Source organism: Varroa jacobsoni, unplaced genomic scaffold (assembly GCF_002532875.2).
Source record: "Varroa jacobsoni isolate VJ856 unplaced genomic scaffold, vjacob_1.0 scaffold_1417, whole genome shotgun sequence".
Taxonomy (NCBI): domain Eukaryota; kingdom Metazoa; phylum Arthropoda; class Arachnida; order Mesostigmata; family Varroidae; genus Varroa; species Varroa jacobsoni.
Window position 1 is genome coordinate 170,048 of NW_019214319.1, and position 22,715 is coordinate 192,762.

Sequence of the window (22,715 nt, forward strand, 5' to 3'; positions counted from 1 at the left end):
AAAGAGTACAAATACTTGAGCTCCGCCAAAATAAATAAAGAAGCCACTCATTTTTCGTTGGTAGATTTAAGGAGAATCAGCGGAAAAAGTTTATCCTAAACTTTCATCGATGTTTTCAATAACACCATTGATATCAAACATCTGCTTTCGTCGTATCAGCTTCGAGGGCGCTGAGGTTAGGTGGTATGGCGGCTTGCTAAGTGAAAAGCAATATCTAGTATGCAATTTCACCACTATTCGATGATGGATGGAGTTTATGTACATTTTAACGCTCTTTGGCTTCATTGCCTCGCCCGCTGTCAACGTCGATATACAATGTAGATTGCGTGCGGGGCGATGTTGATGGTTACGAAGCTTCACTATGTAGGCTGGCAGTTAGCGAAAGTGAGCGTACTTTGGCATCCGAGATCACTTACTGCTGTATAAAGTAGCTTCCGACGCGTCCAGTCTCACCCACAAAAAATAGTCTAGCGACTATAGCCACAAAAAAAGAACCTCTCGATACATGCTTTTATCGAACTGCTCTTTGTCTGTTTTAGGATCACTCGGCGATACTGACCCTAAAAATCTGAAACAAGTCAAAGTGTGCCCTCGGTACCCACTTGAAAACATTTGGTACCAAATTGTTCAATCCTGCTTACTTTTCTTATATTCGAAATCTAGCAAAGCAGAAAACGAAAAAATTCAAGATGATCATAATAAACGAGTATTCCCAAGTGAGGCAATGCCTGCGGAGCATCAAGCTATTATATCGAGCGACACAAGGGCAATATGAAAAGTCGTACAATGCCACCCCCGAAGTAAACCCAACCCCAGGCAGGGATACAGGGGACGTGCGACGGCTACTAAGAAATGAAACATCGGGCCATCACCCCTCACTTATATAGACTGCATAATATAAGCACAAATTCTACGTAATAAGGATATCGTAATTACGCCCGCAGCAGTACCCGCAGCAACAGCACTACTTGCGTAATCGCCGTTGTCTACAAATGAACGGAAAAAGCCGTGCGTCCTACGGATAGCGACATACATGTACGATCTTTCCTCTCGCGGAGGGGGGGGGGGGGGTCACCACCTAATGCCGAAGGGGCACGGTTGCACTAAGAGGCGCCCTCACCTTATTGTTGTTGTTATTGCCGTCGTTGTTGTTGCTGCTGCTGCTGCAGCAGTTCTGAATGTTATTCTACGTTGGCTATCACAACGCAGCAACAAAATAACGCACGGAGCCATAGCAGCAAATCAAACGGGGCGACAGCGAGGTGTGTACGCACTGTGTGCATGAAGTGAACGCGTGACGTGAGGCGCACCTCGAAAGAACACCGCTTTGAAATATCCCATGCTGTTACATGGCACTGTGCAGTTCGTTGCGGTGTAGTGAGCGGTTAGCAGACCCCACTGTATTTGACAACCTGTCTGTGCTTTTCTACGAGTGCGAATGTGTCTACGTTTGCCCGTCTGCTTGTGAGTGTTATATGAAGAACGGGAGGGTGTGTCATTGATAAACAACGTCTACAAGAAAACAACAAACAAAGCGACGCCGGCCGCGCATCTTCCGTCGAATGATTTACGCTGCTGACGCAAAAAAACGAGAACGACAACAACAATAATAACGGTACCACCTTAAAATTAGCCACGTCTTCTGGAAGTGCTGGCAGAGGCTCACGGTACGTGCGTATTTGAATCGGCACGATGTGCGTCTCGATGTACCAATGTGTACTGAGTGAGGTGGGAGGCGCTCGCTTGCCTGTGGACGATCTAAAGGACTTGTTTTGCGGCATTCAACGAAACACTAGGAGATTTAAAAACGGGTGAGGATAAGCTACGATATAACAGAAAAATCTACCATGTAGCACTTACAAGAATCATATTCATGGATAAAATGCGTCTTCCGCATATCAGATACCTATATGTACACGCGTTAGAAGAATAGGTGCATAGATGAAGGGTGTGCATTTGTGCGAATGTTTTGAAATGGCTCGTGGTCCCTATACATTGTCTACATATTAGCATATGTCGTTCAATTATGGCTGTATTTAAAATAATTATTGCTGTTATTGAATCTTTTAGTTGTATGGGGTTCTAAGAAACAATCAAGATTAAATAGACAGAACTGATATGACATAAATTAGAGATAACAGGGTTGTTAATGTAGGACGTAACATGCTATGTTGAATACCGTTTCGGGATGTAGTAATAGATATGCGATTGAACCTAGTGTCAATACTAATTGTTAAGAGCAATTTGTTCAGCATTTATTTACAGACGATTAATTAGTTGTCCGTAGTGGGTAGAAGGGGTTCACTGTTCCCCTTCGCTAACGATCAAATATTATTGAAAATCTTAACAAATGCCATCAGCACGGCCGTGTTCAAATAATCTTTCCAGCGGACTTTTACAATGGGTATGTTACAGAATTTTTCTCAGCTTCTCGTATTCGCTATCTGCCGAGGATAGAAGTCAGCCGAAAAGACATGGGACAAATGTGGCGTGTACGAATGGTGCTCAGTACTATTCAGAGGTGGCTTGCTAGGTTTAACAATAACATTTTTAACGTAACAAATGTGCTTCATGAATCGTTTCGAACTACTTCAAAGCAGCTTAATTGCTAGAATAGCTTACAGTCCTCAATTGCAGAATCCTTAACCGTACGCAGGTCAAATACTCTGAATTGCATCAATTACTAGTGGGATAAGATAGTTTTCTTTAGCTATATTTAAGGCACGAGCTAAGAACACCATTTCATAGTGTCGATGGCAACGGAAATCACCTGCGATGACAGTGAAGTTCGCCATCTAAACGTCGTGATTCCGCGTAGGTGATTAGTCGACACAAGACATCTTTGTTTTCGGTAAAACTTTTTGTAGTATTAATAGTTACTGACAGCTCTGACTTCACATTAATACTTAAGCTTCAAATCGCGTACCTAGGAATTTAAAATGGACCATTACTATATAAAAAAAAAACTAAGGGTCGGTGATTCCTGGGTGATGAATTTATAGTATATACCAAATTGTTCATTTCAATTCAGCTTTTTTGCACAAATCAAGAGGCCTACCCGTCAGGGCGCGTTCAACACTTCATTTGAATCCCTGTAGACGGAACCTGCACCTGCTAACCTAAACGGATGCCGTCTGTTAATTTTGCCCTGAAAATCATGGACGAAAAAAAAGATGGAGTGTCCACGTGAACAAATGCTGTTGTTTGTTCCACATTAATGTCTATGGCGACGAGCTTTTTTTTTTAGCATAGGTCTAAGTAATCCTCGTGGGAATTTCCATCAGAATCATTTTGTCTGACATCTATATTCCTAAGTCACTATCGGTTATTTTGAAACGACAGAGAATATGTGATAGTGTTTTGTTTTTAACGGAACCCATAGGCAGTAGGCCTGTACAAATATCTTTTCTCTACTGTACAAACAGTTTGTATGCTTCCTTGGCATAGATGCATTTTGTGCTGTTTTCGGTACTTTCCTTACTGTCAAACCTTGGATCGCTGACAGACTTTGATTTCGAACGCGATTGGGTGAAAACAAGTCCTCATGATCGCTGAATGGGTAATGTCTCTAACAGCTAATATTGAGACGATGTTATGGTCTAAGTTCGAATCCGCGATTCGTTCCGTTCTGGGAGGTAGCCGTCTCATGGATTGCCTAACGACGATACCGGAGGTAGAGACTGTTAAACAACTATGAACCACGGATTAGAATACGATGAATAGACCTAAAATGTCTTTTGCTTTAGTAACCGAAGCCATACTCATTTCGTCTTATATGTGGGTATAGGCCGATTGATCATAAACTTTGATGAGTTCTATATAGGTCTCGCTCGGATTTTCCGTCAGGACCTTGGGACAGTTAGCATGGAACATGAGTGGGCACGGATTAATCAAAGGCCAAAGATAATGTCACAAAAAGGTTTATCTGGAGTCGTCTTAGAATGGCATCATCGAACTCATCAGCTCAGCTATCAAGACGTATTACGTGACAGCGCCGGATATAAGCAGGGTGCATCGACTGCTACAAATACTGTTCCGGAAATGAATAACATGGGGCCTGATTAGGTTATCGAATAACATAGGATTAATCGAGTTTCAGCAAGTAACAACTCGCGAAGGTTGAGTACCACACCGCATTTACAATGAAACATACGTACGCCTGACGGGTCCCTCCAGAAATGAGTAGGTCAATGACTCTAACTAGTATTAGTAATCTTTTCACGCATGAGGGTTTTATAGTTAGATAAGTTTTTAAGTGTTAAAGATCCACAATTATGGCGGCGTAACAGTTGGCGAATGGCGACAAGCTTTCAATGAATACGACTCCATTTCGAAGCTAGTAATTAGTATATAAATTTTTTCCTCTAAATTTCAGTATAAAAATAACGTACTGGGACGTCAAATCATCGCCGCTTCAAACGGTGGTCCTTGTTTCCTCCATAACTGAGCTTTTATTTTTCTTAACTGTGGGTTTACGTCTTACCAAAATGTAAGCCTATTCGTCATTATATATAATAACCTCACTGAACTAGAATGTAAGAACTACAAGTGGCGTGCTCTTCTCTTACCAGATTGCTATTTTACTGGCGTAATTTATTATTAAAATTTTACTGTTGTAATAATTTTTTAGTACACTGTTATGTCAACTTGTTGCCTTAAAATGCGAATTACAAGATAAATCCGCGTATATCAACACATATGCCCAGCTAATCTCAGGTGGCTGCGCGACCTCCACAAATTGAAGCCGATTTTACCATCATTATTTTATAATTTTTACCTGATTTCAACTAGGACAATTCACATTTTCCACTTATTGCTTGTCCTATTTCGCCAGCTGTTAAGCCATTTGCGAGACATTGATAGAGGGTAGCCGCAGCCCTACTACGGCCATTGAACTCTGCAGCCTTTTCCATCACTGCACAATATACGTTGACAGAGTCAAGTACCTACGTTCAAATCAAGTATTGCTTTGATTATGTGCAAATATTTGGACCGTTTCATCATATCTTGTCATCTTCATCTGAGCAATCTTTTCTCTCATATCGAGTATCTTTTTCATTCTTTCGAATCGATCGCAGTCGTCCGCACGACCTGAATTTTTCCCCTCGAAACACGTCGAGCGTGCGCACGTCCGGACAGATGTTTGGCGGTCTGATATCATTTGTCCATTGGGGTTTGTCGGCTTTCGATCGTGACCGCAGAAATAAACCCAGATCACCTTTTCAATAAAGCAAAACGTCGAACGTCTCAAGCGTTGGCGTCATAAATGAACACTTGAGATTTCTTTCTACCTTTTAGCACCTGCATTTTTTGTTCACAGATTGACCATCTTATATTGAGTAAGACGCTCAAACGACACGCTTGGCCAGTGCAGGATTTCCGAACTGCTAATACTCTGTCTATCGAGAAACGTGAACGTGATCTGCGTAACTACAAGTAACTCTTTGTTAAACTGCTGTGCTAACAAAGAAACTAGAGAAAGGTAGAGGAACTGTATTGCTGGACGCCTTGCGACAGATCGAACTTCTTCTACCTAACACTTCAGAAACGAGAAAAATTACCCTGATAAATTAGACGCCTCAAACATTTCTCGGTTGATCAAGTTCTTTGTTGGTACCATTTGAAAGTGATTGAACCTAATTTTTTTTCGGTAACAGGACCGTGCTTTAGGTTGACTGACGGCCCGCACTGTGCAGCTGGTCAAAATTAGTCTGCTTGTCGATGCGTTTTTGTGCGTGAGCATTTTCGTTTGTCGGCTTTCCGTTCATGCGATTATCTAAACAGTATGGAACTAGTGTGTGGTCTATAAGCTTCTCATCTTTGAAAATTTACTTCGCCTATAAGTTCTGGCTTTAAGAACTAATTAGGTCATTTAAACAGAGGTACTGCATAATTCCTGCCTCACTTCATACTTGAATCGCCGAGCCAGCTCTCGAACGGAACAATTCCTATCCAATCTGTTTTCAGCCTGTCATTTCTGCGATGGCTTATGAGCGATAAGCTATCGCCGTATATCATTGCGACGCTCGCTTTACGGGTATTTGCATCGCGTGAGCTTGCAATATAAGGAAAATAAGTCGCTGCTGTAGCCACCGAGGAGGCATCTGGCCGGCTCTTTTTGGTACACTTTCGTAATTGCGGAACAACAGTTATGGCCTCTCGTTATTAAAACACGATGTGCCTTTTCTATATCGTTCTTTCGTTAGTACACACATCATCGCGATAGCGGATAGAGCCATTAGCCAGCTAATCCGAATACGATGCACTCCTGTTTTTTGCTGGACCTGGTCGACGTGATAGCTGGCCTAATCGAAGCGCAACAGCGAGGTATGTTGAGGTCAATAGTAAATCATCGTTTTGTCTGATTATGGCGAGGAATTGAGTAGTACAAAAAGGTAAATTGTGTGAATAAAACTACACGTTCGCTTTTTGCCCCCAAGCGATTTCAACTTAAGTCGAAAGTACATTCGTGCAAGTTAAACACGATTATTTAAAGTTTTTCAGGTAGATCTAGAATGGTGTTTTCTTTTACGTCAAGACCAATTATCAAATGACCCTATAAATAATCGCTATATCTGTTTTCGGTTATTGTTATTTAGCACGGGGTAATATCTAGAAGTTTCTGAGCGCCTGGAAGAAAAAGCACCTTCTCAATTCGTGCTGGAATTTCCTTTGACCTGAACGGTTACGCTGCCTGAGGCGCACTTGAGCACCTTGATAGGCAAGGGTTTGGATCGTAGATAACATTACATCAGGAGGTTTTCGGCAACAAAAATCGGCCTATTGAGTATCTTCTCTAAACATTGCTTTTCGGTGGATCACGCTTCTGTCCACTGGCTACGCACGGAACTGTCATATCTTCCCCATGTACAGTCACCCTCTCGTAGACAAAGACACATCAACAATATCATTACAAATCATAATATAGCCATAGAAACAACTTTCCCATTGATTACATACTGAGCACATATCATCTAGCTCCGGGGACAGATAGACGATATTATATAATAATCGAGACAACAATTTGTACATAATGCGAAAAAAATTATTTTATATACTCATAATCATGATAGCCGTAACGGTACTAGTAGTTGTATCGTATCTATTGTATTTATAACCGGATTTATACTGTCATCAGATCTGATTATCTTTGTTATTGTCGCGCGACAGATTTTTATGTTGATTTGTGTAACGTTTCTGTTATCATAGCTATTGTTACTCTACGGAATATAGCGTTCCACAGGATGGCCGATTAAAACAAGATGACCTACCCTTCTATTTTATGCGACACAAAGATTTCCGAAGCGACGTGGAGCTCCGGATATGTGTTGGTCTGCAGGGATACGCAATAAGCGATTGCCAATGGCCAAAATGATCGTTGTCGTTGGCTAGACCCTGGAGCGATGCTGCTCTCGGCAGGAAATTGAAAATGAGTAGTCGTTTTTCCTAGCGTCAATTTTGTCGATGGGCGCCACTTGATGCCATCCTAATGGTCCGCTTGTCTCAGGCCTATTTTTATTATTATTTTTTTTGGTGCTAATGCTTCATGTACTCGTTAGCGTTTCTGGAACAGACGGCACTACCATTGCTATGCCAGCGGCATCGAAATGGCTGTCCAAAGCAATTTCCGACTGTTGGAGTTTTTTTTTTTCATTTTGCGGTTCAACTCACGCTACCTTCGTTGCCCTCCGAGACTATTGATGTTAAAAAAGATTTTGTCGATATTAAAAAAACAAAAAGCAACTAGCCAATAACGCAAGTCCGAGGGGATGCACTGGTTTCAAAATGTAGCTTTATACTCTAAGAGCAAATAGCTAATATCGGATAGAGTGAAGTTCATTCTTATTCAGTTAACATGCTGTGCTTCTCCGTTGTTGAAGCTAATTTTTTTCGTCTCTAGCTCGGTGTACTCTTCTCAGACGCCGAGCGAATTTGGGAAGCGTCGCTCTGCCGTCATAACCATGACGAAAGTCGCGAACTCCAGCGAATGCATGGCAATCGCTCTGAAGGGCTCAGTGTCTCGTACGACGCTTATGTCAACCCAAAGCTTGTAACTGGCTTTACGGCTGCTGAAATGATGGCGGCGAATGGATGTGGCTATGTCCTCGTTGGCCTAATTCGTTACAAACAGAACAGTCCAATGCAGGCTGAGTCGGATTTGTTGATTGTCGTTGTTTCGAATTCATCCCCGATCCAACCGTCATCGCTGATGGTGGCGCCCAATGGAGCTTTTGTTGTGTTGTGTAAACTTCGAGCCGGTCTGGACGACGCAGGGCAAAATGCGTTACACGGACGAGGATAAGTCAAACGCTGACAGCAGCAGTAGCATCAATACCACTACCACAACAGCAACAACTATAATGATAGCAACGCGACGTAATCGGCATTCGTTTTTCCGAAGGCTGCTCAGCTATGGTTTACTTGTCAGTCCACGCGGTGCCCGCTTCTCCAGTCTCAGAAGCCAGCGATATTCGTGTTTAGTACTCGCCCGTGCGAACCTGAACGTCACGGAGACGCAGCAGTACTATCGATGACGAAGTCAGACAAATAATGCGAGAAAACAGAACATATACAAATCACAGCCATAATCCGAAGCAATCAAGAAATCCCACTGGCGTTTTTCGGTCCCTCCACGTTAAAATATGATTCCCGATAAGGATAACCCAGGCCGTGCTTGATTTCCCCGTCACCTGGGGCTGACCAGCCTCTGCGCTTATTATTCGCTGGACGCTAATCTGTAACTTGCTCATGCATGCGTGCGCTAAGCACATCAGCCCCGCAAAGTACGGGCGGCTCCTCGAGTACCCTGAAGGCGGAGAAGATCGGGCTAATCGAAGAGTAGTTTCTTTCATTTCTAGGGATGTTACGTTGTTTCAGTTAGTTTTCGCCTTGAGCAAAAGAGGAAGAGCGGTAACGACCTCAGCGAAACGCACGATGACGTTGTTAACACGGATAAGCCCGACAATGATGAGGTTGCCTGAGGCACAACATAATCAAGTTCGTTCGCTCTACTTCTATTTGGCGCCAGATACAGCGTGATAGCGGGGTAGAGGATTCGATGGCAGTACAAAATCGGCGGCATCGACGTGGGTATTGGAATAAATAGATGTACATCAATGGACTAATACTCTATTAAATGATTAAATTGTAATTGTTAGAACAGGCCGTCACAGGTAGTAAGGAAAAAGGAATCCGGAGCTGGTGCAGTTCCGTCTGAAGCTTCCACACGGTTCCAACATTCGACGGTGGGGCCGACTATATCATTACAAGCAACGCCCCAAATGACTTGGGCTGCCCGGGTTTACCCTGCGAGGGAATACTGGTTGTGTTAAACTAACCTTCGATATTGACGTCACAGACCTTAAAGTGATCGTGAGGAACTAAAAGTGAATTCTGCTGCAAACAATCATCGCTCGCATATCTGATTACTCGATAACCAACTGATTAAAGGAAAAATAAATTATCAAGATGTGACTAAAAATTCATTCGAACATTTCGTGTCTCTGCGACATTAGGTTTTTTTTTTAATTTTCAGAATTTTATCCCTGCAACAGTAAGATCGCGTTATGACTTTCACTATCGTTCTCAGAAAAACAAGCTGCGTGCTTTCCTATGGAGAATCGCTTCCTTGCATGATTATCTCAAGGCCTTAAAAGGTTTATTACACAAATTCCACTTGTGCTTGAACGCTTCGCTAAATCATTCGTGTTTCCATAACAGAGTGTGAGGTTGTCGCTTTTCGTCCGACTCATGAACAGCGAATACTCATTACGCCGTCGGAGGCTGTCACAGATCGGGAACATTGAAGGCTAGTACAAATCGCTTACGGTTATCATGAACGGCTGTTTACAGATCCGTGACGGATTGACCTGAATCAACTACAGCCTAGGATACTATGTGGAAGAACACATGCGCCTTATCTCGTAATTCTGTTATTGCCTACGAAATATATTACGTGAGATATATATATAGACGGAGAAGTAGTTCTAAATATAAATGAGCGGGTTTTAAAAATGGCACCAGTGGTTATGCCTAGGCTAAAGTGGCCTTCATTTCACTTTTGTCGAGTCTCCTGTGCAAAAATAGTACAGCTTAGAAATAAAGGAATTCAATACGTAATGCTACTCTATTCAGCCTAAACCTTTGAATCAAGCAAGAAGCATGATTTGTGATCGATTTGCTCCTCAGGTAGGGAAAAGTGTTTACGCGCCATTAGTGTCAATTTCTTTGTCTTAGCAAAGCTTTTTTACTCAGATCCTGAAAATTTGCCCCAAAAAGAAAAAAATATCAATTCTCTTTTTTCGTTACATCATACACAAAGATATATCGATATGGATTACCTTAGGAAGGCTTCCCCGCCTTTTTTATTTAATATTTCATATCCACTGTAGCTCTACTATGTCCTGTCTAACAGTGGTTTCTGCCCAGGTCAGATATCTAAAATTAGACCTCGATAAAAAAAAGACAAGGTTTGACCTTAGTGCAACCTGCCATTGTAAGAATCGGTGATCCACCGGAGCTATACATCATCTAGGCTGAACCTTTGCTAGTCCCATCTAGATTTCTTGACTGTAGACACTACGCGTAATGCACACGATTACAAAATCAAAAACGTTAGTTTAGAACATACACAGCGTCGTATTCTATAAGTCGCTAAGCCAGCACTGCGTCGTACATTTCGCGTACGCTCTGCACGCTCGTAGTTCGCAAACGCAAATGGTTTATTGTGACAAACTTAAATAATACCATTAGCTATTGTTGTCATTTTATTACGGCTGTTATCCATTTTCCACATATGTGTAATTCTTCTTACGCCGTAACGCTTATCCGCTCAGATACCGATGGTCTTAATATCGGTCGCAAACGCATCTTCAGTTTGCGCGGGGCATTTAACCCATCGTTCACACCTACATCGTCGCTAATTAGACGTAGTACAATAATCTTTTCAGTATGACGGTGTTACACAGTTGCTGAACTTACGAGTTGCTATGTGGCCTTACATAAGCGAAACGTACGTTTGGTCAGATCACCATTCCTGATAACTGTGGGGACAAAGAAGATTTTGCCGCTTTCGACCCATGCAGCTGTTCATCGTCTGAAATACAACCGGAAGTACGGCGTGTTTCTAGCGTGTGCATCTTTGAAGATCTATCTACGACTGGGCGCTTGCGACAGTCGACGATTGTCCTATAAAAAACGTTCCAGTTTTGTGTGTCGTCCAACAAAACATCTACAGCATCCCACGAAGTGAGTTAAAAAAAAAATAGCTTTAAAAATAAAACGAATAGAAGTTTTAGTCTCGTGCAGGTAGGGGCTAAAGGGCGTTTGAAGAAGCTAGGAGGAACTTCAATTGATTAGATTAAGGTGATTAGATCTTGCGAGTAAGATCTGTTTTTAGGAAATTCTACTCGGGATTCACCGTCTATAATCTGAGAGTACCACAACGATTAGATGCAACGAGCCTCAATGCATATGTTGCAAGAAAGTATGCTTTATTAGCTGAAATAAATTTAAGGCATAGAAACATAAAAGTGAGGACAAGCAATTTCCTCAAAGCCTACTTTTTATTATGTGCGTATAAGACTTTAAAGCAAACAAGAATCACACATCCAAATATATATACATATTCTTATGCATTTTATGTCCAACTGGACAGGGTGTTTATTTTTGAACGTGATGGCTAGTATTAAACACAGCACCGTATCCGTGACAGGTCACTTTGTCGCATGTAAATAAATGAGATGAATAATTTCGTATTTTTTTTTTATCAACAGTAAATTCGTTTTTATGCCACAGACGATTATTAAATTAAATCTTCATTATGGCTTGCGTATTGCATTTTAGATAGAATTAGGTATCATGTTATCGTTTACGTATTTTAACCTCAATTAATAGCAGTCTCTTTTCTTGTACGCAAGACTAACCCAACAAAACAGGTGTAGTTAGGGCCTAGTTCAAACCCTTGAAAGGTTCGTGATTATTGGGCCGGCACCATTCTCAATAACGTACGAATCCTTACCAGAAGCGAGCGCTGCGTCCTAAATCACTCGTTGAGCAAAACGCCCGGAACATTGCGGCACCATGGCCAAACCTGCAAAATTCATGCTGCTTTGTAATCTTCTCGTTATTGATCTCGTTGATAAACGAGGAAACTCCCAAATAAAAAAAACGTATCCGTTTTTCAGCTATCACTTCGCTTGATTTACATCGACCGTCGGAAGGTAGTTACGGTCCCGCTGCTATCTTAAAAATGAACATTGTTTTGACTATGACTATATCGTCTTACGATCCAAAATCACGATCCTCGCTGCCGTTTAAATCGACCGGCATAAATTAACATGAGAAAGAAATTTCCAGCATGAAATAGCAGATACATTCATACGCATAATGGCCTCATCAAGTTTACGGATGGACCACTATCAGACCACTGTCTTTGGTGGGAGCAGCACCGATGGTAGCTATCATAGCCTTGTGCGTGCGATCGCCTTACCTTAAGGAAACGAACAGCAATAGGGTCGTACCAACAAGCCAGTAAGTAAGACTAGTGTACATACGTACCAGCATAAGGAGAGTGACCGCAGGTTCAAACAACACACTTTGTTGTTGCTGGTGACGACTATGTTTGTCGTCTGCTGATGCGTCCTCTGCGATATCACCGATTCAGTAGATCCAGTTCGAAAACCTTTTTTTCATCTACCTTGTCTATTGTTCCCCGCGGACGCGTTGAATCTATGTGATCATAATTGATAACCTACTGGCAAGAGCCATTAGCGTCTAGAGCGTCAGGTCACAAAGAGTATTGTTCTCTTGCTATGATAAAATAAATGTATGAAAGTACACCTATGCAACGATACATTTATGCAGAACAAACGGGCTGCACATCACAAACCTACGTGCATACAAAGCGTACGTGGCGACAATACGTCTATGCCTGTACAAGGCGAGCCCGTCATGTATGCGACCCAGCGCGAGGCAATAGTTCATGTTCGATACTTCGATTTCTGCTACAGGAAATTGAAACTCATGAAGATCGTGTCGATTCGGATTTTCCTCCTGTAGTTGTCTTTGTTTCGATAGATGTTTTACAGAGACACAAATGAAGCATAATTCTAACTGTATAGTTTTCTTAAGTCGGCGCTTTTAAGAACGCTACCGCGATGTGGCATATATTTGTCGTACGCGTCACGACGACACTGGCGGCGACATTATGAGGATGTTCTGGGGAGAGCTTTGTTTCATTTTGGGAGGTGCTGTGACGGAATACGGCGATGTTGCCATATATTAAAGGAGAATCGATCGTTAGAGTACTATGGACCAAAAGGGGAGAGAAAGAGAGCGAGGCCAAGTATTGTTTACAAGTGTCGCCTATTTGCGCATGTGTATGTGTGCACGCATGTACATATGTCCGTGCATGTTGGCGCATATTTCCGTCACAATATATAACGTGAAAATTAATCAATTTCAAGGGTTACGAAGCAGCGGATATCGTGTTGGTCCCAAAGACGTCGGTGGTCGTATAGTGAATTACGCTGTTCGTGTATACGTAATGACTGTATGAGGCGTATTCTACTGCTGCTTTATGCTAATGGAGTTAAAGGACACGTAGGGATGGCATGGACATTGTAACTGTCTATCTATCCGGGACCAAAACTGAACCGCGCTCATTCAGTCCGAAGTCAGACTGATATTTATAATGCAACAAAGACCTCAAAAGCGTCTGCTGCATTTCGATAAAGTTAAATAAACAGACAATACTGTTGTCTATATGAATTAAAGCCTTACGTCTGTACCCCCCAAAGGGAGGTGGTTTAATTAATTTATTTAGATTAATCTGACGTTTATGAGCGGCATAACATTGATGTTAAGTGGAAAATGAGAGGTACTTTCCATGGCTGTGTCCGGTCGAAATTGATATAGGGCTATTCTGCGTTCTTCCGATCGTTTTTATCGTGTATCTATTAGAATACAACATTGACGAAATCACTTAAATCTTTTTCAATGAAGTCTATTGGAGTAGCGATGTCCGAGACGATGGCCTCGTACCAACGAAAATCTAATAGCACATGTGTGTCCCCAAATAGAATAATTTGTGAGGGTAAATTGCCCATATTCGCAGATAATTACTTTAAATAAGCCCAGCGGATACCAACAGATGATAGCTCATGCTAGATGCGTTAAAACAAAATAAATTTCGAAATCCAGCCAATTTTTCCCTACCACCCAAACGTGTACTACTTCACACGATCAAACAGCGCTCAATAAAAAAAAAAACTTCACGAAAAATTGACGCGATCAACTTATTTTATGCATCAACTCATGAATCACCAACGACTCGTTGAGAAACGGTCCATAGACATATTTTCCCAGTGATATAATACGCGCTATATGAAGACAGAGCCTTTCGTGGTTATCCGTCGAATCTGTCAAATAGCCATTATTGCTTGACCGTTCTATCGGCGACGTTACACAAGCCTCGAAACCAAACCGAAGGCTGTAATAGACGGAGACAATTTGCTATAGAACGAATGGATTTTGTTTATGTTTGCTTCCCACGCAGATCTCGTGCGCTCATATCCACGTGATATGCTTTGCCACCATCCGTCAGACAGCGACAACCAACCGTTTGATTGTCCTGTGCCTTAACTCAAGCGCTGGCCTCTCTCATATCTTCCACCTGTGCCTTTTTTCTTTCGTTCATTCCGTCGATATTTCTTGCCTGCGGTGATATTGTTGATCGCGAGAATCAAAACAATTCCTCTCTTGTCCTGTGTTAGATTGCTTGCTGTTCATCAACCCGACCCGGTAAGACAGCTGCGCCAAGACGTAGGTCCCGGTGGACTTTGTGTTCAAGCCGTGTATATTTGAGTTTAGATATCGCTGTCATTGCCAGCGCTGACATCCCACGCCCCTAATAACCTATGTCGCTAGAGTAGCGATGCTGCGGGTTTTTTTGAGGCGAAAGTACTGCTATAGCAAGAACTGTTCGACTCAGAAGCGTTCCGTGTGCCGGTCCGTCGGGAACATTTCATAACTTTTAGCGGTAATGCGTACACAAATGCACTCGCAAACATACGGAGATAAGTGAATTTCAGCAGAATTTCGAATTTCTATTTATTAGGCTCCTCCCGTCGGGAGCACGTCCGACGTGTCACGCTTTGTGGCGTTCTGTAATAGAATGCGCGAAGCTGACTAATGCGATACTCCACGTCTTCCTCCATTTAGTATTCCGTCCGTCGTCCGCATGAGCGTTTGGTCCGTGAAATATAAAATGTGTAGTGGACATAATTTCGTAAATCGTCGAGAGTAGATACTCTATAGAGAACATGATTAGTTGATCTAAACACATATTTCGACTGCCCACTATATGTTTTTCCATCGGCCTATGTTAGGTCGTAATGTAGTAATAACTGGAAGAGCAGCAGCGTCAAATTGTTCCATTGTAGCTATGTCGGAAACGGATCGTATCCGCCCTTGTATCAAATATGATCGCAACAGCCTAGTCCCATTTCAAAAGAAGAATCTAGCAAGAGAGTGTACTCGTCCGAATAGAAAGTAATAAAATGTTATTATATCATTATAAATAGTGCTGAGATTAGAACAGAAACGGCGTACTATTCAGCTGTCGATACGGATTGCGATGAAAAAGCTGTCGCTGAATAATACCTACAATAAGCACTAATAATAGCTGTCGCACGCACGTTATTAGATTATAACATTGCCGATGTCTTTAATAACGTTGCCTCAAGTCGAAAAAAAAAGAGCCCCGTGATGCGGATACGTTCAAGTGCGCGGTTTCAAACGCCAGATTTTGCGGCTATCCAACTACTAAATGACCTTCGTATTAATGGAATATCCCAAAGTAAAAATCACAATCATCGGCCGTCTCAAATGCGGGCGATTCAACAGTGAATTGGCCCGCATTCAGCGTTTAGATTTTATGTATGATTCAGTGAGGGGCAAACGAGCTATCATCGTATACTTAGTTTTCCGCTTTTATCGTTTACCTGTTCTTATTTCCATAATGTATTTTCTATGTCTGTCTATCACTTCATTGCTGGATTTCGATAGCGCTCAGATAGTCCTATTGCTTTGACAGCAAACGACGCCTTTTACAGTCGCAGCCTTTATTAATTGGTGATCTAACGATACATTATCTCGAGATCTTGTGGCGTCTATCCGGCTTTTTCTAAACAATCAAAAGATATAATTGTTCTGCTTGTCCTGACAAAATCGAAATAATCGTCTAAACTAATTTAATATTTAGAAAAGCCTATTCGATGCTTAACAACTTAATTGATGGGTCTCGTTGTATGCGAACATTGGACTTCCAGTGCCTTCTTATACTCCTTAAATTTGAAATAAATGCCACGTGTCACTTGAAATTATACAAAATAGGAATCAGAAACGCCCAATGAATACAGTTGGACCAGTTTCAATTCATCACGATACAAAAGAATTGAAGGCGTGGCAAGGAGAAGCGGCAGAATTAGAAGTGGCCGCATCATTTTGTTGATATACTGTCGAAGAAAACCCGAGTGGAAGATGGCCATCGAATTCCGCTCTTCAAAAAAGCATTTAGATCACATTCTGTTCAAATCAGTCCTTGAACAGCCAGTCTCTAGGACTCATAGTGAAGGTTAGGGCAATATCGAGAGAACTAGCGGGCCGGGCTTTGATTACAAAAAGAGAAATAGAAACAACTAAATACCTCAGTACAATCGCATTAAAGTCGGTAGAAATCAATTCAATTAATAGGCCCAAATGGAAGTCGCCGTAATTCATATTCCCTATTAGCTTATCGTATCTGGGTAACTTCAAGTAAACAGTATTCAAACAGTAAGTACCGCCTAATAACACAGAACAGGCACACTTCTCGTTTAATGTAATGGTCTTCGAAGGGAGCATAGCAGCTTTTGTCAGCTTATTGCAAAATCTTTCCTTCAATATCTTGCTGGGATTGTTTTAATAGAAATAAAACGCCTGTCACATCCGTGAGCTGTCGCGAGAGGATACCACCAAACTTAGGAGACCAACCAGCTCGTGGGTTCACTTATCGGCTTAGCTAAGCTGCCCAGTACGATGTTTAAAATATCACAGTAGTCAAACTTGTATTTCCCGAGTAATCCGAAAAACAGCCAAGCCCTAAACGGAATCCTCTTGTTTACCCACTGAAAAGATGGAGAGCGTCGGAGTACGTTTAAAGAACGTGTAGTCTTCTGTAGCCTCATGTAACGGCTCCACAAACTTTTAAAGGATGAGCCAAAATTTGAAAGGTAATACTCATAGCAAGAACTAACACCCCGAATTCAAGGCCAGGTATTAGCTCCCTATCGTTGTTTCTTGCTTTCGTTGACTTTTTATTTTTATAAATAGGAAGGGAAAAAGTGGCAAAATAAATGACGTACTAACAAACCCTATTGCCGGTGGACTCTCGCTGGTATCAAGCAAATGACTAGACAAGGAGGGACTAAGAAAAATCGGAGACGATTGAATCGAGATTATGCTTCACCCAGCACCGAAAGCTGAATCGTCCGCACTTCCTTTTGGATTTGAAGATCCCTTGCCGTTTTGCTATGCGACGCGTATACGTATGTCGAAGCTGCTGATGTCGTTCGTTCTTGTTTCTCTCATTTCGAAAACTCTGGCGTCAGTCACCGAGCGCCAGCACGACCCATAACGATTATGAAATAGGCTCCATTCTATTAATTATTCAGGTGGGTAAAGATTTCATACATAGTCCGTGCATTGTGCGTTCTCCATAGTTTTTAATGTCTTCTTCTAGATGGCCACGTGAACTGAGCGGATTAAAGATGTATGGCCAAATGAGATCGTGGCCAAATATTTAATAGTTGTCTTTCAGATGGATTTTTTTCTCACAGTTTTTCTCATATTTGACGGCATCCTATGTCCTTGATCCAACAAAATCATCAAATAGATCGGAATAATTAAATTTAAACAAAGTGTTTCCGTCGAACACATTTTTTCTACGATAGCCCGTGATCAACAATCCTGGTTAGACATTTACGGTAAGTTACGTATTGCGTAAATTAATGATTTTACGTATGAGTATAGCGGTTGCTTTTTTCTATATCTATTCTATTACTATCCGCACGACTTCCGCAGGCCTATTGGAGAATTTTTCATCGGGCCTTCGTATCTGGGAGCCACTGCACCCAAAGCTACTGGAACGCTTCTAATTCTAATTCGATTCGTTTGAGCTTTATTGTTCTTACATATGACAAGAGCAAAAGCATTGACTAGCCCTAACAGCCTGAGCAGGCTGTCCAATGTTGGACGCGATGAATAAAGTAAACATCCTTTGAATTCGACGTCGACCAATTAATAAGATTCAACCGCGTACTATCAGTTTCATATGTTCTCTTAAGTAGTACTGTTATAGGATGGATCGATACGGCTTAGGGAGCTAACGCGCTTCACTAAACCTTTTAGCAAAGGTAAGGCTATAGTAAAGAGGTGATTTTTGGGAACTAGTTTACCCAGTGGGAATAATTAAGCATATTAGTATTTTTTTTTGTTGGGCGTCTTGCGGGGGTACAGTTATGTCCACGCTACTATTTTAGACTGAGAACAAGCCAAAAACAGCCCGCAAATCTTGTAGGTAACTGTTTACTTTCAGCAAACCGAAAATGATCGGTTGTAAGACAGAACTTGCAGTTTGATGTTAATCTTGTTGCAAGTGTGATGTAACACGAATTTTATAATTAGCTACTACCAAATATAGTCTGACAGTGTGGCCATTATTAATATTTACCTAAATAAACGTCCTCTAAATTTATTTTATTTCAGAATTATGTACAATTGACGCCTTTGCTACAATAGAAAAGGAGATGCCATAGCTCGAATCCCCCTTGAGTTCAGCTGATGCCGTACCGGTAATATCGAATATGAACAACCTGTAGCAACGCTCGTTGTCTGTAAGGGTAGCCGAGTGAATGTGTGACTATTGATACATAGCGGTGGGGGCCGATAGACCCTCGTAACTATCGTATATCACTCGATATTTATAACGTCTCACAAAAGCCGGGAGAAAATGCTTGCTATTGGAGAACCCACGATTCAGTAATTCACGTTAGAGTTGTGAGCCTTTTAATAATATTCAATCATATGGCAAAACTATTGACATAGAAACCCTTTGCTACAAGGGTTTGCGCATGGACTTTAGGCATCGACTACTGCTGACGAAGTTGAGCTTTGCTAACAAACTTCCCCTAGCCTAGTAACTAGCTCTGTTGTCAAACATTGTATATATAATCTTGAATAAATGTGGGAGAGATTGCGTCTAGTTGAACGTTGGGCGTGTGGGAGAGCTTTACGCACAGGTAGGCGATACAAGTTGAAAGAAATAATCGAACTCTGTCGTTTGGGGCGGGTCGCGAATGCTGTTATTTGGTGGGTTGGGTGGACCCAGATTCGCACATCTAATGCTGTATATGGATAAACGAATATAAGTGCTTGTCTCACACCAGCGCAACAGATCTTGCTGAACGAAATGTGGCTACTAATGGATTGTTGTTTTTCGCAACATTTGTCTTGTCGACATCTTTGTGTACGTCCGCGTGCACGTGCAAACAAACACACACACACATATATATATATATATATATATACATCTGTGGATTTACACACGCATCAGGTTCACCTAATTCCTCTGCACCGACTCCGATCGCGAATATCAAGACACTACAACATCACGTTATTTGATTATTATGGCATACAAACAATAAGCTTCTCTGCAGGCTTTCTTGTATTTGTATTGGCTTTGTATAGACTATCCGGAGCTTTGTTGAGAACTTCGATGCGGTCGTCGTGCGTTCCTCATTCGTATGTGTCTCTGTATTTTGCTTTTGGACCGAGTCCCATTATTTGTGGCGATGGCGCTTTTGGTACTGCGTTTTAATTGTATATGTTGTTTTTTTGCGTTTTTCTATACGTCTCCATGGGCCGCGTACGGACGATAAGCACAGCTATTCAACCAGATCTCTCGCGCACGCCAGACCGCACAGAACGGTAGCGGAGCCGATAGCAATGTTGATGGCACTGAGAGAGGACTCGAGGGGCGTACGAGGCCCGATGACATTGCCCATCAACACTCAGAGTAAACGTCATTTCCGTTGTCATCTTGTCTGAAAATTGTACCCGCTAAAGCCCTGTCTGTTCGAAGGTTACGCGTCTAACTTTTCCCGGGAGCTTCCTTAGTTGGCTTCTTTAGCAATATGATTGCGATAGTTTCGGCATTCACCGACTGCCTATTACCTGTGGCCAGCTTCATCGGTACTGTAATTCCGTAATAACTGGTACCACAAACGCATGCAGCAACAGTTACCAACAGCTTCGCCAGAAAAAAAGGTGGCAACAGTACAACAAATGGCAAAAACTCGCACATATATATATTTTTAAAACGAGCCTAAAAATAAATTAACAACTGGAAGATACGTCACAGGCAGGTAAATTGTGACCGTTCATCTGTCAGGCAGACAGCCGCACGATCTTGACACCGCCGTAGACAGAACATCTCCGTAAACATCCATTTCTCACCAAAAGCGCGCAGCAGCAGCAGCAACGAAGACGACGAGAACGCTATGGATGCATGTAGGATGCAGGTAGAGCACTATAGAGCTGATATATAATATAAAGACTTTGCCTGTACGCATTTTTTTCGCGCTGTTGGTAGCACACGTGAGCGCACGCCCACAACTTAAAAAAACATGGTCTGCAGAAGTCGTTGACCGCCCCTTTCGTTCGACCGGGATAACACAACATGCCTTATGACTTCGTAAAGCTGATTTTATTGACGCTTCGATCTGTGAAGCCGAAGAAGAAAAAACTTTCCCGACTTGCGTCAGACTTTGCGTCGATTCGTTCCCCGTAACAGCAAGAGAACTTGTTGTGCTAGGTAGCAAGATTGGTCACAAAAAGTTTGTGTAACACAGTGCTGCCGAAGGCCAGTATCTGCCCCGTTTCTATCCTATTGTTGTTGTTTACCACTGCCTTTTGCTCTCGGCCATCGAGTTCACATTGTAAATGCCGCAGGTACGTTGGCAAATCTCCCTGGTTCTGACGTCGCTAAGTAGGCAATCGGTTCGGTTGCGGGCAAGCCGTTTGTCCGTTCTTTGCAGACAATGTCATTACTGCATTGCTGATTGTGAGAAACGTGACAATTCGACGGTTGTGTCGTACTATATTTAATGCTTTCTTTCCTATCCATTGCGTATGTCTTATGCGTTTCGCCTCGTTGACCCGAAGATTCGATAACAAATTTCTGCCGTAACGAGCCGTACCGTCGCCTACATGCAAGTCTTCGCCCTACCTATTTCCATCCCGGTCGTCTACAAAATAACGCTAGCAGAAGTCAGAAATGTCGCTTCTGATATGATTGCTGTCTAACACCTGTCAGCTGGCTGTGGATCCGAAATAGAAGGTGTTAAATATTCAATTGCTTGACTATGTGTGTGTGTACACGATTAGGATTTCAATGCTGTTCAGATAATTTCGATGTAAAGCAGGAAGTATAATGTAAAGAAAACACCCTTCTGTTTAGCTATATCAGAAAATACGAATAGAAACGCGTGCTGAGAAAGATACGGCAGCGTAGTCACGGTCCGACGACTCTCATTTCAAACACAAAATAGCTAGCTAGCTAGCACAAACGCTACCCGGATCATGCACATCATAACCTCCACTCGAGTTGGTGATGACAATGAATATATTTAAGTCGGTTCCTATAAACCGCTTTTCACCAAAACAAATACTGATTGAGTACATTTACTGTTTTTTTGCTCTCAATAAATATAAAAATAATAGCATATAGCCGCTAACGATATCTGTCACTTTCGTTACCGTTAAGTGACGTTTGAGTGTTTCATAAACAGTCTGAACATTCGGTGTCGGATACGTTAGCCGCCGCGGTGCGTTTAGCGCATCTGTTGATTATACGCTAGTCCTATGGTGTTTGTTGCATCCCCGTGTTCTCGATACCGCAATGATGTCACAGCAAGTGCCAAATCTTTCACCACTTCACCGCTATCGACATCATCACTATCACTACAATCAAAGAGGTGCTTCAGTGATGGCAAGTAAACTCACTGCTATAGACTGGAGGATTCGAAGGGAGAGGGAGCCGTGACCATTTTTCGACCCCAATCGCGTTGTCAACACGTGCACGCCATCAGATGTTATTGAACTCCGCCGCTGTCCGACATTGTCGTGGACGTGTGTTCACCGGTTTGCCGCTTTGTTGATAAACGATAGACGAAAACGGGCGACTATTTTGACTGACCATTGGGGGTAAAGGGGGACAGAATGAAGACAAGATGAGGTGCTAAGAAATGGAGGTAGTTTAAACCTGAGGCAAGTGGTCGAAGCGATGGGCCGCGAACCTATCTGCTGCTGTAAGACAATGCTGTAAATTTAATACAGCGCTATCAACGGGTTATTTCGGTGTGTATATGTTAGTGTAGTTGGAAAAATGCTAAAGCGAATTCGTTGTCTTCGATTATTGTGGTTATCACGGGAGATGATGACACCTGTACAGCGTATTGACTAAGCGATACGTATACCTACATATTAGGAGTTCACTGAATAGTCTATTCAACGACGGTTCATGACGTTTCGATAACGGTTAGTTATACACGTTTGGACGACGTGGCGCATCAATGAGCAGCAAAGCTTAGAACACCATTAGTCGGTTACAATGA

General features: G+C 42.2%; 3 long non-coding RNA genes across 4 annotated transcripts; 2 read left to right on the forward strand and 1 right to left on the reverse strand.

Annotated features, from left to right (window-relative positions):
* The first annotated feature begins 1,126 nt into the window (after positions 1–1,126).
* On the forward strand, positions 1,127–11,822 carry LOC111269813 (uncharacterized). Its single transcript, XR_002685947.2, has 2 exons — positions 1,127–1,811; positions 10,950–11,822. It is a non-coding gene; the product is annotated as an uncharacterized LOC111269813 (long non-coding RNA).
* LOC111269814 (uncharacterized) lies at positions 10,971–13,487 on the reverse strand. Of its 2 annotated transcripts, none has more exons than XR_002685949.2 (3): positions 12,559–13,487; positions 12,020–12,091; positions 10,971–11,095 (listed from the first exon to the last, which is right to left on the reverse strand). It is a non-coding gene; the product is annotated as an uncharacterized LOC111269814 (long non-coding RNA). The 2 variants fall into 2 exon arrangements; XR_002685948.2 differs by lacking the exon at positions 10,971–11,095 and adding an exon at positions 11,615–11,717 and having other exon boundaries at positions 12,559–13,484.
* A 1,059-nt stretch (positions 13,488–14,546) lies between these two features.
* Positions 14,547–19,470, forward strand: LOC111269816 (uncharacterized). Its single transcript, XR_002685951.2, has 3 exons — positions 14,547–14,802; positions 17,446–17,714; positions 18,808–19,470. It is a non-coding gene; the product is annotated as an uncharacterized LOC111269816 (long non-coding RNA).
* The last annotated feature ends 3,245 nt before the right edge of the window (positions 19,471–22,715 follow it).